The sequence below is a fragment of the Copadichromis virginalis genome, linkage group LG23, assembly GCF_057382275.1.
Source record: "Copadichromis virginalis isolate Kocher_CV1m ecotype Utaka linkage group LG23, C_Virginalis_male_GT1.1, whole genome shotgun sequence".
Classification (NCBI taxonomy): Eukaryota; Metazoa; Chordata; class Actinopteri; order Cichliformes; family Cichlidae; genus Copadichromis; species Copadichromis virginalis.
The window spans coordinates 23,099,465-23,106,981 of record NC_140639.1 but is presented as its reverse complement, the minus strand read 5'-3'; the positions used below and the strand labels follow the sequence as shown (position 1 = coordinate 23,106,981).

Genomic DNA, 7,517 nt, shown 5'->3' with positions numbered 1-7,517 from the left:
ATGCACCTGTCAGGTGTGTAGCAGCATTTTAAACCAACTGCAGTCGTGCTGTTAGTGTTTTGTTTAGTCCAACACATAACGAGTTAAAGTAATCCAATTTAATGTCCTATCTAAATGATTTAGACATCGGCGTTTTCACACAGGCCTTCATCAGGTAATGTCTAGAAAAGTTCAAGGCTGTGATACATGTATGGAAAACAGCGTGATTGCACTGCACTATGGTTGAAGCTGTGCCGGGTTTAATAGTATATTTTTTACAAGGCTAAATCAGCTTCGATTGCAACAGTCCAACCTTATTTCTCTTTAAACTAGGATGTCTGCTGATGCCAAATACAGGTCCCTTATCACTGCTCTTTTCTCCAAACGTAAAATCGATGCACCTCATTGCATGAAACGGAAATTATTTTTTATCTTTAAACTAAAGCCACGTGTCGATGTAGAAATAAATTATACTTTCAGGCTTGAATAAATGTAACAGCTACTAGAAGGAGTGATGTTTTATAATGAAACTGGGAAGAAGTGTCATTTGTTGTGGATTGGTTTCATCCTGAGCTGCTTATTAAGCTTGGTGCTAATATCAATCCAAGGTACTTATTCTGTGCATTTAATTAGGCATTCTTCCCCCTAGCAGCTGCATTTAGGTTTATTGGCAATGTTCTGACCCTACAACAAACCTCGACATATCACTCCATTAGAGCTCAGCAAGAAAATTCTGTCCATACAGTAAGAGGAAATCCACAAAAAGGACCATCCATTTGAAGGATACCAGGATACCCATTTGATTTAAATGGTAAATGGCCTGTATTTATATAGCGCCTTACTAGTCCCTAAGGACCCCAAAGCGCTTTACATATCCAGTCATCCACCCATTCACACACACATTCACACACTGGTGATGGCAAGCTACATTGTAGCCACAGCCACCCTGGGGCGCACTGACAGAGGTGAGGCTGCCGGACACTGGCGCCACCGGGCCCTCTGACCACCACCAGTAGGCAACGGGTGAAGTGTCTCGCCCAAGGACACAACGACCGAGACTGTCCAAGCCAGGGCTCGAACCGGCAACCTTCCGATTACAAGACGAACTCCCAACTCTTGAGCCACGATCACCCCGTAATCTCAGAATCCATTATCTAATCTCTTTGGCTGAGCTGCATCTATGATGGAAGCGAATTGCAGGGATGTAGCGATCAGAAACCATGTAAAGTGAATAACATTTGGTGACTTCAAGCTACTATCGGTGAAATAAAACTGAAGAAGCTACCATTCTGAGTACAGAATACCACTGACTGACATATGACCTGGTAGTAAATACACTATTTATAAAAGTTTTACTGACATTCAAACACACACACACACTGGATGCATCTGGTCAGCTCATGGTTCAGGATCTTGCCCAAGAATATTTCAACATGTGGACTGGAGGAGTCCCGGATTGATCACTGACCATTTGATTAGTAGATGACCCCCTCTAACCTCACAGGAAGCATAATGCTTTCAGTGTGCACCTTGCTTTAGCCTTTCGGGACAAACTGGGAGTAACCTCCTGAGAGGAGTACTAGTGGCCGCTCCAAAAGAGAGTCAATGCCCACAGACTCCCATGTGAAAATATTTAACAGCATTAAAAACTCTCCCATTCTAATTCATTTGCTGGGTAACTGAGCTTGGTAGGCAGCTATAGATGATAGTCATACAAGGCCTCATTGAGTCATTAAACTGGACAGAGCCTTTTGTATCATTTTAATGGTTAATCTGACTAATATTGTGGTTTGCTTTGTGTCCATCCACAAAGATATTGCATTAATTAATCAATATGTGTATCTCTGTGCATTGTAAAACTTGCTTCCAGGTCGGGAAAATGAAGAAAAATGAAACCAACAATGACGTGTCTTAAACCTGCATTCTGTCTAAGAACCAATAGCTGTGATGGCAATAGCTATGGTTTCAAAAAGACTTACAGTCCTTTGGAGATTAGTTATGGTCCTAAATGTATGGAGCTACTAGCTTGGTATTAGCTGATAAATTTGTGCTCCACCTTTTCATCCAAATCAAAAAATAACACAGCGGTAGCCAAAATGCTAATGTTGAAGATTCAGAATGAAAAGTCCAAAACCAATAGGCAACGTACCTTTGTCCAGTTTTTTATACTGGCTAAAGTTATTAGCTTAGTATTATCTCACGAATTAACAAACCACTTTCTCATCCTTCAACAAAACCAAAACAGTGGTAGCCAAAATGCTAACACCGAAGCTTAAAAATAGAGTGTCCGAAACCAATCTGCAATGTCACAATAGCTTTATACTGTCTATGAAGTTGCTAGCTTAGTGTTAATGATAAATTGGTGCTACACTTTCTCTTCCACACAAAGTAACGTCTGGTTTAGATAAAAACAAACAAGCAAAAACAAAAACAAAGATATAGTGCTACCCAGAATGCTAACATCGATAGTTTAAAATTCAGAGTCCAAAACCAATGATCATGATAGTTACGTGTATATTTTATACTGTTAGTGAGAATTGCAGCCAGTAGTTCCCGTTAATTCTGGAACTACTGCAGTCTGGGCTTCCTGTTCCTGAAGCATGTCATGATTTTGATTTCTTTAAAGCTTATGTAAAACTAAACTGCATTCAGCGGATAGACAGTTGTTTTACGTGTGCATTAATTTGGTCTCCACATGGACCCTTCAACTGCATTCAAAGCCTGCATGATTGCGCATTATTAAGCAGGCTTCAAACAGAAAGGGATAATTAGAAGATACCTTCCCACCCTCCCACCACCCTCATTTAGATATGTGCTTAATTAAGAAGATGGATGGAAAGATGGATGGATAAATGAAACATATGAGCAAACATTCAGTCGGTGATAACTTTATGAATCTACTTACGGCCATGGGATTAGAAATGAAAACATGTAACCTTTAAGAATAAAAAAGCATCAACGATTAGATGGTCAGATGAAAGAGGCGGGGGGAGGAGAGAGAATGAAAAAAATCCTTGCATGGGGGGAAAAGGTGGGGGCGGCTGACACTTTGACGGATCGATTGAGATTGCCCAATACACGGTGTTGCCTACAGCCTAGATTAGCGAGAGGTCCGGGTCAGCACAATCTCTCCGTGTTAGATAACTTTCCTGCCTGGCAGCTGCAGCTTGATACCGCACCTCAACACCACAATATTTTACTTGATATCTCTGAAAGTCACATCTTCAGATTTGCAAACCGCCGCCTATGTGTGCACGATAGAGAGAGCAAGAAAGAGCGAGAGACAGACAGGCTGTGGGGGCCCAGTATCCATGGCAACCCCAGCCAGGTGCTCAGGTTCATATGCAATTCAGGTAATTCAACCTACAATGAAAAGCATGCATATAAGGTCACTGGTATTCAAATGCGCTGCATGTCTTCCTCCCCCCGTATTCATATTCAGCTTCTCCGTGGATGGCGGCCCTCTGCACGCCCCGTATGAGCTGACCTCTCCCACAATGCCCCGGTTGAGTGGCAGGTATGATATTTCCACACAGTTTGATTGAGTACTGCATTTAACAACAGTGTTGACAGACTGTATCAGGCACGGTATTAATTCAGTCAATATCATAGCACCACGCAGAGGAGACATGCCAGGGCTCAGAGGTGTGCTTGTTACACGCACCGCCTCAGGCCGTGGCTTGGTGGGAGTGAGGATGGGAGGGTCATGATTTTTCATACAACTGCATGATTTTAAAAAAATCACACGCAGGTATATATGCAGTGAAACAGAGAAAGAGGTGAAAACAGGCAGGAAAAAAACTGGGCAAAGAGGGAGCGACGTAAGGGCTCGCTGTCGATGGGGGTTTTGGAGACTTGTGTTAAGCCAGGGGCTTTGACAGCTCGGTTTAAGCAAGGAGAGGAAAGGGCTGCGGGTTGAAGTCAGATCTCTACTTCATATTCTGAAGATTGATCTCCCATCCTCCTCCTCCTACACCAGTTTGGACATCTGTGGCATCATTTTACTCTGTTGTTTGTGGGTGTTTCAGCAGTGATTTACAGTCAGGGTCATTGCTGCGGCGAAGCTCTACTTTCGCAACCAAATATTCTGCATTTGAAGCTCACCAGCGTTAACAGCCAGATTCAGATTTTGGTACAATCATCAGGCATGCCGCAGATGAGAAAATGTGATGGCTATGTGACAAAGAAGTGAGCTGTGCAGTGAATGATTGTGCTTGTGCCTGCTTTCAAATTTGATATGGAAAAATTAATGTTTATTCATACAGAGATGAAAGCAGCGAAGGTTAATTGAGTCACAGAAATGTAATCAGTGAGATTAATAAAGGATTGATTCAAATTGTGGATTTGTGGTATTTAAGGCAAAAATACCACACATTTTCTGGTTCTAGCTTCTCATATCTCATTATGTATCTTCTTTAGCTTCATCTTTCACAAAAAGAAAAATTGATCATCTTTCAGATTTGGATTTATGTGTCTTTAAAATGTAGTTTCATGTTCTGTCTGCATTTTTCAATAATAAATGGGACCTTTTATGTTAATTTCAAGTTTTGCATTTTTCTTGGATTCTTCTGCATCAATCATTCATTCATGGGTGGCTGTAGCTAAGGAGGTAGAGCAGGTAGTCTACCAATCAGAAGGTTGTTAGATGGCCCGTGACCTTATATTGCATTATTTTCATTGTAGGTTGAATTACCTGAATTGCATGTGAATCTGAGCACGTGGCTGGGGTTGCCATGGATACTGGGCCCCCCACAGTTAACTCATTGTCATGTTCAAGAAACCACTTTGAGATGATTTGAGCTTTGTGACATGGTGTGTTATCCTACTTGAAAGAGCCATCAGAACATGGGTACACTGTAGTCATAAAGGGATGGACATGGTCAGCAACAATACTCAGGTAGGTTGTGGAGTTTAAACAATGCTCAGTTGGTATTAAGGGGCCCAAAGTGTGCAAGAAACCCCTTTCACTGTCTTAACTCTTTTTGACATAAATGAAGCAAAATGCTTCAAAGATTCTTTAAGAGTTCAAGCTTAATGTAACTAGAGCCGGTGATCCAGAGCTTAGTTACTCTCTGGTCCTCGTGTGGTTTTATGAATCTCCATAGACAACAGAAACACCACCAAACAAATAGCAGCTCCATTGTGCTGCTATTCACAATGGATCAGCTGTACACTAAACAATATGCAGTATGTTTGGGTTCACTGCGTGCAGCCCCAGTGGCCTAATGGATAAGGCACTGGCCTCCTAAGCCAGGGATTGTGGGTTCGAGTCCCATCTGGGGTGCCTTTCAGCAGAGTGGCGCAGCGGAAGCGTGCTGGGCCCATAACCCAGAGGTCGATGGATCGAAACCATCCTCTGCTAAGATTTTTGACAGCTAGAGTTCCTACATACACTCACATATCATATCTAGTACCTGGTTGGAGTCTCCCTTAACTCTTCTTGCCATAAATTGAACAAGATGCTGGAAAAATTCCTCAGAGATTTTTGTTCCACTACATCCCAAAGGTGCCCTATTGGATTGATATCCGGTGACTGTGGAGGCCATTTGAGTACAGAGAACTCATTAACATGTTCAAGAAACTAGCTTGAGATGATCAGACCTTGGTGACATGGTGTGTTATCCTGCTGGAAGCAGCCATCAGAAGATTATCACTGTGGTGATACACTGTGTGATGGACATGGTCAACAACAATACTCAGGTAATGATGCTCAGTTGATGCTAAGGAGCCCAAAGTGTGCCAAGAAAATATCCCCCACACTATTAAATCGCCACCCAGCAAGATGGATTTGTGCTTTCATGTTCTTTACACCAAATTCTGACCGTACCATCTGAATGTTGAGTCTCTTCAAAGCAGGGGGTGTTTTTCCTGTCCAGTCTGATTCTGGTGAACCCATGTAAATTTTAGCCTCGGTTTGTTGTTCTTAGTTTACAGGTGTGACACTCTAGTCTGTTTCTTTCAACATCTGACATGTTTTGTTGTGCTCTTCTGCATACCTTGGTTGTAACGAGTGGTCATTTGAGTCACTGTTGCCTTCCTATCAGCTCAAAGCACTCTGGTTATTCTCCTAGGACCACTGACATCAACAAGGCATTATCACCGAGAGAACTGCTGCTCACTGGATATTTTCTCCTATTTGATCCATTCTCTATAAATCCTAAAGATTGGTTGTGTGGAAAATTCCCAGTAAATCAGCAGTTTCTGAAATGCTCCAACAAAGTCCCTTAAATCTCCTTTCTTCTCTATGCTGATGCTCAGTATGAAACTTAGCAGGTTGAGTTGCTGATGAGCAATTGGCTGATTAAATATTTGCCGGACCAAGCAGTCCAATTTGTCCATGCCTAATAGACCTTTAATGGCATCCACCATTGTAACGACAAGGATACAGATATGAAGGGAAATAAAGTAAAGAGTAACAGATTCCCTGCTAAATAATTAGTCAAGCAACTAATCACCATCATTAAATAATTCAGTTTTTCTCCCTGTCTGTAGCAACATTCAGTAATGTGACTAATACATGTGTCAGAAAGAATGATGCAAACAAGCAAACTGTGATAAAAAAAAAATCTTGGAAATATTCAAACTGTCGTGCACATGCTTGATTTCATGTTCTCTCGGTGCGCTGTGTGTGTGCGTGTCATCTGTTTCTGCAAATGCAAAACAATCACAGGCATATAAAGAGACTCATTTTCTCAGAAACACTACACACAATCCTAAAGATGCACAGCTTGCAAAGCCCAGTGTACATTCATTGATAACTAATGAAGCCTACCTGCTGATGCAGGCTAATTACGGTTTGCTAAGGCTATCCTATGGTGGTGGTCATTATCAAGGGAAATCAATGTCCAATCAAGTCCTTAACGGGGACTCTGGATCAGATAAAAAAGGCCGCTTTGTGACAAATATTTATTACATTTGCTATGAGAGGTTTTAATAATGAATAGGTGACTGCTGGTTCATTACTGGTGCTTGGAAGGTTTTCGCTGGCAGCTTCTATTCGGGCTGATTTTATGGCAAAGGACAGGAGATTGGTTTGGTCAGCAGTGCATATGTTTACACCAGTGGCGTAGTCAATCACTCAATAGGTGAAGATGCGTATGTTTGACATCTGTGTGTGTGTGTGCTTGTGCGTATTAAAAGGCCTCCGAAATGACCTCGCACATAGAGATTATAGCCATAAATTGGTCTGAAGTCTCATTTCCCCCACAGGATTTTGACCACCTGCCACAGCTTTGAACCCGTTTCACAACAGCTCCCGTCCCTGCGCTCAAAGTGACAGAGTTAATGAGTACATTTTATGGCAGGAGTCAACGACCAAGGAGAAGCAAATGTGATGCGAATGAGGGCGGTTGTAAATAAGTATAATAAGTAAAGCGGGTACGACAAAGCAGAGTTTTCTCATTAAAATCAAACTGCTGTTTGGTGGTACGAAGCTGAAACCACTGTTAGCGCTAATCAAATTCACAGATAACTAATCATATTGAGCAACAATAAAAGGAAACGTGGCCAAACATAACATTATGGGAGCAGCGTTGATG

General features: G+C 41.9%; 2 non-coding genes across 2 annotated transcripts; both read left to right on the top strand.

Moving 5' to 3' along the window:
- Positions 1-5,190: 5,190 nt before the first annotated feature.
- On the top strand, positions 5,191-5,263 carry trnar-ccu (transfer RNA arginine (anticodon CCU)). Its single transcript has one exon. It is a non-coding gene; the product is annotated as a tRNA-Arg (tRNA).
- Positions 5,264-5,269: 6 nt separating this feature from the next.
- Positions 5,270-5,341, top strand: trnam-cau (transfer RNA methionine (anticodon CAU)). The gene has a single exon. It is a non-coding gene; the product is annotated as a tRNA-Met (tRNA).
- The last annotated feature ends 2,176 nt before the right edge of the window (positions 5,342-7,517 follow it).